The 8,786-nt window shown below is 36.8% G+C and overlaps 1 non-coding gene across 1 annotated transcript; it reads right to left on the bottom strand.

The window, feature by feature from the left end:
• Positions 1-8,118: 8,118 nt before the first annotated feature.
• On the bottom strand, positions 8,119-8,226 carry LOC112752646 (small nucleolar RNA R71). Its single transcript, XR_003177072.1, has one exon. It is a non-coding gene; the product is annotated as a small nucleolar RNA R71 (small nucleolar RNA).
• Between the last annotated feature and the right edge of the window lie 560 nt (positions 8,227-8,786).

The raw sequence follows: 8,786 nt of genomic DNA, 5'->3' as shown, positions 1-8,786 counted from the left end.
CAAGGGTCTTGACAAGGCGTATTCAATTCCCATCCTCCTTTTTCTAAGGACTTCCACCTCTCCACAAGATCTCTTAATTTCAATCCTTTGTTCAATAATTTTATCTAAACATTTTCCCTTACTCAAATTATAAATGGGAGGACAAGAGAGATTTACCTCCACATTGCTTTCCATCTCCTTAGGAGAAGGTTCTTCATGCTCAAAAGATTCTTCACCACTAAGACTTGGTGCTTGATCTTCATCACCAAGGAGACTCAATTCTTACTCTATCCCATCCAATTCTTCACAAGGGATATGCCTTGGAGGTTGTGCACATTCCTCCTTAGCATCAAATTCGATCATCTTGGAGGGATCTTCTCCAATCCTAGACTCCCAAGGTGGTTCCGCATCTCCTAAGTCTTCAACCGCTTCTTCCTCTTCTTCAATAACCTCTACTTCCTCCTCTTGTTGCATTTCTTGCTTTAACTCCTCTTCTTCCCCTTGGAGCTTCAAGTTCACTCCCTCACTAAGCTCCTTCGTTGCTTCTTCACATTCCACAATGGAAGTGCCTTGATCGCATAGACTTAGGCGGGATGAGACTATGTTGCCAATGGCTTCTACCATGATGGCCATTTTTGCTCTTAACTCCTCAAAATTCTTTTCATCCTCCTCGTGTTGCCTTAAGATATGAGATTCAAGATCCCTTAATTCTAGCATAGAGGCTTCATCGAGGGGTGATGGTGGAAGAGAGGGTTCATTGTTTGAGGGGAAAGTATTATAGTCGGAAGGTGGTTGTGGCGAAAAGTAGAATTCATCTTGTGGTTAAAAATTTGCATGCGTTGGAGGTGGTTCTTCTTGGTAATATTATGGAGGGGGTGGCTCTTAAAAATGTTGATGTTGGAGTGGTGGTGGCTCTATGTGTGGTTCATATGGCTCATATGATTGTTGGTATGGTGGGTATGAATTAGGGTCATATGAAGATGGTTGGTGAAAGGTGGCTTGTGAGTATGGTTGAGGGTTATGTTGGGGATATGGCTCATAGGTGTATGGTGGTAGTTCTTGGAAGTCACAAGGGGATTCACCATAACCATTGGATTGATATGAATCATAGAATGGCTCTTTTTCATAGTGCATTGGTGGAGGTTGTTGCCAAGAGGATTGATCATATGCATATGGCTCCTCCCACCTTTGGTTATCCCATTCTTGATATACATCTTCATTGTAGCCCTCATTTCCTACAACATAATTAGAACCAAACTCATAGCCAAAGTGAGAATTCATAATGAAAAGAGAAAATAAGAATAAAAGTTAATAAGAAATAATGAAACAAAATCTTAAAACTAGCAAAGACTAGCAAGCAATCCAAAATAAAGCTATTCACAATATTCACATATATACAATAACCAATAACATAACACCATTGCAACTCCCCGACAACGGCGCCATTTTGATGAACGGACTTTTGACGGTTTAGAATTTCCTCAAATGAATGAAATCTCGTTGTAAAGTATAGTTTCCAAACCAATCAAGAATCCTTTCATGCAAAAAGTTTGGTTGTCACAAAGAACAAACCCCAAATAAGAATTAACCAGAGTATTTTGGACTCCGGGTCGTCTCACAAGGAATTGCAATGAAGTGGTCAATTATTGGCTATGAAGGATGTAAGGGGGGTTTGGTTGATTAAAGGGGCAATAAAATAAATGACAAGAAAAATAAAGAGAGCAATTAATAAAGAGAGAGACATTCATGGCATAGATTGAGATCATAGGCTTTCTATCCTAGTCATGCAATGATTAATTCATCTTATTTAGTCAACTCCAACAAATAGGGAGAAAGTCAAACAAGATTAATCAATCATACCACACTAATAACAAGAATTTATCTTATTACGTCATCTCCAACATTGGAAGAAGGTATCATATTATCTTCCATGAGAGAAAGTCTAACAAGACTAGCTAATCTCAATCCAAAAGTTCTAATCAACTCACTAATTTAATTAGCAAAAGATTAGCGTCAATGGAAACAATATTCCAAAAGTCCTAATCAACTTACTAATTTAATTAGCAAAAGATTAGCGTCAATGGAAATAATATTAGCTAACAACTCTAGATCACCAACATGAGTTGGGTTTTCATGACTCAAAATTGCCTAATTACTCTCTCCAAGCCAAGAATGCTCAAAAATCTACTCTAAGATCCAACCAAGCATTTTATCAAACACTTGGAAGGCATAAAAGGAAAGCATAGTAAATTGCAAGGAATGTAAATCTACACTACTCAATTGCAAGGAATTAAACAACAATAAAGCAATTCAATAATAAAAGAACATGAATCATAAATTGCATTAAAGGAAAATGGAAGAATAAAAGTGCATCAACAACAAAGTAAGCAATTACTAGAATGAAATACAAAATTAGAGAGAGGAAGAGTAGAGGAACAAGAAATTGTAAAGGAAAAGTAAATCAAAGCATGAATTAAATCTAGATCTAAGATGAAAATTAACCTAACCTAATTCTAGAGAGAAGAGGGAGCTTCTCTCTCTAGAAACTAACCTATATGATGCTATACTACTAAACAATTGCTCCCCCTTGCCCCAGCTTGAATTCTACATGAAATAGCATTAGAAATGAGTTGGGTTGGGCCCAAAGTGCTTCAGAAATCGCTGGGGGCGATTTCACCTTAGTGGGCCACGGCAGATCGGCGCACACGCATACATGGCGCGTGCGCGCCCCTGAGCGTGAAGTAACATATAGCAAATTTTATATCATTTCGAAGCTCCGATGTTAGCTTTCCAACGCAACTGGAACCGCCTCGTTTGGACCTCTGTAGCTCAAGTTATGGGTGATTGAGTGCGAAGAGGTCAGGCTTGACAGCTTTACGGTTCCTTCATTTCTTCATGAGTTCTCCCACTTTGCATGCTTTTTCTTCATTCCTTCCATCCAATACTTGCCTTATGAACCTGAAATCACTCAACAAATACATCAAGGCATCGAATGGAATTAAAATGAATTAAATTTAGCTATTTTAAGGCCTAAAAAGCATGTTTTCACATTTAAGCACAAATCAAGGGAGAATTGCAAAACCATGCAATTTCATTGAATAAATGTGGGAAAAGATGATAAAATCTCCCAAATTAAGCACAAGATAAACCACAAAATTGGGGTTTATCAATGTGCATTGATTCTTTTTATTTTGCAATTGGGGAATTTTTGTATCCCCTTAATTAAATACCGAAAATGTAAATTTTTTTTAATGCACATCGTAATTCAATTGTTTTGATTTCACATGAACATGCTTCCCAAATTTTATTTTGAAACATCTTTATTCTTTTTAACTTTCTACCTTTGTTTCTATCATCCATGTTCCCATAAAGTTCCCCATACTTAAACAATACACAATTTCTATCTTAAGCTAACCAAGGATTCAACTTGGGATTTTTATTTTGTTTTTCTGCTTAAGGCTAGTAATGTGGTTTATGGAACAAGAGGGGATTAAAAAGCTCAAGGAGGCTAACAAGGGTGATGTAAAAGGTAGGCTAATTTGGGATAAGTGAGGAAAAATTCAAATGATGGCCTCAATCACTTTCTTGGTATGTATCTATATTCTATAATTGGACATATAGATTAAAACAAAGTAAAGAACATCAGAATGAAAAAGAAGGGTAAAACACACAGGAATAAAATTTATGGTTTGAATGTAACCATACAGTTAAGCTCAAAACTCACAGGCTGTGTGTTCTCTAGCTCAAAAATCATATATCAGTTATACATGTCATGCAAGTAAAAATTAAGAGTTCCCATTATTCTCAATGTAAATCTTAGGGTGCCTTTAAAGTTTTAGTGTTGTTCCTTGATGAAATGTTGTTAACTAACTAACATGTAATGCTATATACAAGGGGTATGGATTGTTTTTATTATGTTAAAGTCTCTAGTTTACTTCCTTTTTTATTTTTAATTTAAACCAAACTATCATATGCTAAAAGGATAAACAATACTAATTAATCCACATATTCTATAACTAATAAGTTAGAATTGCAAACTAAACTAAATGGCTAAAATATGAACTAAGGTGCAAAATGCAGAAATAAAATAAAAATACATAGAAAAGGACAATGTATAAGTACTGAAAGATAAAAAAATAAAAATAAAGATAAAAATATAGAAAAATAACCAAAATAAGATAAAAGAGTCTGTAATGGTTCATCAAAAAATATGCCAGAGATGGCGACCTCCCCACACTTAAAATAAAGCATCATCCTCGATGCTCACTCAAGTTGGGTGTGAAGGAGTGTCATCACTGGAAGGATGAGCTGCTGGAGGATCTGTGGAGGCCTGAGGGTCTGCAGACTGGATAAGTGTAGGAGGATTTATCTGCTGTAGTGGAGGCTCTGACTGGATAGGAATCACAGGATCTGCGGCCTGTATCTGGTGTGTCTCCTCCTGCTGGGGCGCAGCCTACTCCGGGCCTGCTTGATCAGCCTGGGCATGTGTCTCCTCCTCATGATCGCTCGCCTCCGCCTCAGATGTCTCAGAAGGGGTGTCAGGCTCGGAGGGGATGTCGCCGCCGGATCGGATCATCAACTTGAGGTGCTCATAGCGTCATTTGTTGCGACGCTCCATACGGTCGAAGCGAGCGAAGAGGTGATGCACCAAATGGTAAATAGGCTCAGGAGCAGGTAGAGGTGCAGTAGGTGGGGCTGGTGCAGCAGTGGAAGAAGAAGGGGCAGCTGAAGGCGTGGCGGTCTCAGCAGAAGCGATGAAGAATGGAGGTGTATAGCCTAAAGTCCAAGATTTCCTACTGTGAGGGATAATCTTCTTGCAGTCCACAGCAGGTGGCTTCTCATCAGCATCCTCCCAAGGCACGTCAGCTCGACGGCCTAGCTGGGTGACCAGGTAAGGGAAAGGAAGGGTGCCTCTGACATGGACCCTAGCCATATAGTGTCGGATGAATCGTGGCAGATACAGGTCCTTGCCCTCCAGCACACACCAGAGAAGGGTGATCATAGTAGCAGGCAGCTCCGTCTCGTGAGTGCTCGGTGATGAGCGGATAATTTATACGCTTTTTGACATTGTTTTTAGTATGTTTTTAGTAGGATCTAGTTACTTTTAGGGATGTTTTCATTAGTTTTTATGTTAAATTCATATTTCTGGACTTTTCTATGAGATTGTGTGTTTTTCTGTGATTTCAGGTATTTTCTGACTGAAATTGAGGGACTTGAGCAGAAATCAGATTCAGAGGTTGAAAAAGGACTGCTGATGCTGTTGGATTCTGACCTCCCTGCACTCAAAGTGGATTTTCTGGAGCTACAGAACTCGAAATGGCGCGCTTCCAATTGCGTTGGAAAGTAGACATCCAGGGCTTTCCAGCAATGTATAATAGTCCATACTTTGGCCAAGAATAGATGACATAAACTGGCGTTCAACGCCAGCTTTCCACCCAAATCTGGCGTCCAGCGCCAGAAAAGGAGCCAAAACCAGAGTTGAACGCCCAAACTGGCACAAAAGCTGGCGTTCAACTCCAAGAAGGACCTCTACACGTGCAACACTCAAGCTCAGCCCATGCACACACCAAGTGGGCCCCGGAAGTGGATTTATGCATCAATTACTTACTCATGTAAACTCTAGTAGCTAGTTTATTATAAATAGGACCTTTTACTAGTCTTTTTGACAATCCTGGATCTTTGGATTATCTTTTGATCTATTGATCACGTTTTGGGGGCTGGTTTGGCGCCGTTGCCGGGGATTGTTCGAGTTTGGACAACTGACGGTTCATCTTGTTGCTCAGATTAGGTAATTTTCTTTTTATTTTCTTTTCAAAAATTTTTCAAAAATCTTTCAAAAATTTTTCTTTTGTTTTCGAAAAAAAAAAAGAATAATATAAAAATGTTTTCAAAAAAAAAATTTTATTCAAAATTTTTAAGAATGAATTCTAGTGTTTCATAAAGCATGTGAAGCCTGGCTGGTTGTAAAGCCATGTCTAATTCCTTTGGGAATGAGTATGTCAGGCGTGTCATGTCTGAATTACATGCTGAAGCTTGGCTGGCCATTGGCCATGTCTAGTGTTTTGGACTGGAGCTTTCATTGAAAGCTTGGCTGGCTAGTGAGCCATGTCTAATTCCTGGACTGAAGCTTTAGACTAAGAATGCAAGATTCCTGGAATTCATGTTAAAAATTTTGGAATCCTTATTTTTCTTTTCCATATAATTTTAGAAAAAAATTAGAAAATCATAAAAATCAAAAATATTTTTGTGTTTCTTGTCTGAGTCATGAGTCATGTCATAAGTTTAGTGTCGTTTGCATGTGCATCTTGCATTTTTCGAAAATTTCATGCATTGATAGTGTTCTTCATGATCTTCAAGTTGTTCTTGGTGAGTCTTCTTGTTTGATCTTGATGATTTTTTGTTTTGTGTTGTATGTTGTTTTTCATATGCATTCTTGAATTCTTAGTGCATAAGCATTAAAGAATTCTAAGTTTGGTGTCTTGCATGTTTTCTTTGCATTAAAAAAATTTTTCAAAATTGTGTCTGTGATGTTCATCTTGACATTCAAAGTGTTCTTGGTGTTCATCTTGACATTCATAGCATTCTTGCATGCATTCATTGTTTTGATCCATAACTTTCATGCATTGCATCATTTTTCCTGTTTTCCTCTCTCATCATAAAAATTCAAAAAACAAAAACAAAAAAATATCTTTCCCTTTTTCTCTCATCAAATTCGAAAATTTGAGTTGACTTTTTCAAAAATTTTTAAAATCAAGTTGTTTCTTATGAGTCAAATCAAATTTTCAATTTGAAAATCTTATCTTTTTCAAAATCTTTTTCAAAAATCAAATCTTTTTCAAAATTCTTAGTTATTTTCGAAAATTCCAAAAATATTCTTCAAAAATCTTTTTTTTATTTTTATATCAAATTTTCGAAAATAACATAATCAATTAATGTTTTGATTCAAAAATTTGAAGTTTGTTACTTGCTTGTTAAGAAAGATTCAAACTTTAAGTTCTAGAATCATATCTTGTGATTTCTTATGAATCAAGTCATTAATTGAGATTTTAAAAATCAAATCTTTTTCAAAACTAATTTCTAAAATATCTTCTTATCTTACCTTTTTCAAAAAGTTGGTTTCAAAATATCTTTTCTAACCTCCTAACTTCTTATCTTTTCAAAATTTGTTTCAACTAACTAACTAATTTTTTGTTTGTTTCTTAACTTTTTCAAAACTACCTAACTAACTCTCTCTCTCTAATTTTTGAAAATATCTTTCCTCTTTTTCAAAAATTTCTTTTTAATTAACTAATTATTCTTATTTTTTATTTTTGATTTTAAAAATTTTCGAAAAATACTAACACTTTTCAAAAACCATTTTTGAAAATCACTAACTCTTTTTCAAAAATATTTTTTGAAAATTCTCACTCTCCCATCTTATTCTATTTATTTATTCATCTACTAACATCTCATCTCACATCTCTGCCATCCTCACAGTTGTGTTTCTTTCTTTACATCACACTCTTTGTCTCCCTCTTTTCTTCCACTCACAAAGGGATCCCTATACTGTGGTATAAAGGATCCATATTATTATTATTATTTTTTATGTGCCCTCTTCTTTGTCATATGAGCAGGAGCAAGGATAAGAACATTCTTGTGGAAGCAGATCCAGAACCTGAAAGGACTCTGAAAAGGAAACTAAGAGAAGCTAAAATACAACAATCCAGAGATAACCTTTCAGAAATTTTCGAACAGGAAGAGGAGATGGCAGCCGAAAATAATAATAATGTAAGGAAGATGCTTGGTGACTTTACTGCACCTAATTCCAATTTACATGGAAGAAGCATCTCCATTCCTGCCATTGGAGCAAACAACTTTGAGCTGAAACCTCAATTAGTTTCTCTGATGCAGCAGAACTGCAAGTTTCATGGACTTCCATCTGAAGATCCTTTTCAGTTCTTAACTGAATTCTTGCAGATATGTGATACTGTTAAGACTAATGGAGTAGATCCTGAAGTCTACAGGCTCATGCTTTTCCCTTTTGCTGTAAGAGACAGAGCTAGATTATGGTTGGATTCTCAACCCAAAGACAGCCTGAACTCTTGGGATAAGCTGGTCACGGCTTTCTTAGCCAAGTACTTTCCTCCTCAAAAGCTGAGCAAGCTTAGAGCTGATGTTCAAACCTTCAGACAAAAAGAAGGTGAATCCCTCTATGAAGCTTGGGAAAGATACAAACAGTTGACCAAAAAGTGTCCTTCTAACATGCTTTCAGAATGGACCATCCTGGATATATTCTATGATGGTTTATCTGAGCTATCAAAGATGTCACTGGACACTTCTGCAGGTGGATCCATTCACCTAAAGAAAACGCCTGCAGAAGCTCAAGAACTCATTAACATGGTTGCTAATAACCAGTTCATGTACACTTCTGAAAGGAATCCTATGAATAATGGGACGCCTATGAAGAAGGGAGTTCTTGAAGTTGATACTCTGAATGCCATATTGACTCAGAATAAAATATTGACTCAGCAAGTCAATATGATCTCTCAGAGTCTGCATGGAATGCAAGCTGCATCCAACAGTACTCAAGAGGCTTCTTATGAAGAAGAAGCTTATGATCCTGAGAACCCTGCAATAGCAGAGGTGAATTACTTAGGTGAACCTTATGGAAACACCTATAACTCATCATGGAGAAATCATCCAAATTTCTCATGGAAGGATCAAAAGCCTCAACAAGGCTTTAATAATGGTGGAAGAAACAGGTTTAGCAACAGCAAGCCTTTTCCATCATCCACTCAGCAACAGACAGAGAACTCTGAACAAAATAC

The sequence above is a fragment of the Arachis hypogaea genome, chromosome 15 (genome assembly GCF_003086295.3).
Source record: "Arachis hypogaea cultivar Tifrunner chromosome 15, arahy.Tifrunner.gnm2.J5K5, whole genome shotgun sequence".
Classification (NCBI taxonomy): Eukaryota; Viridiplantae; Streptophyta; class Magnoliopsida; order Fabales; family Fabaceae; genus Arachis; species Arachis hypogaea.
This window is presented reverse-complemented; position numbering and strand designations above follow the sequence as displayed.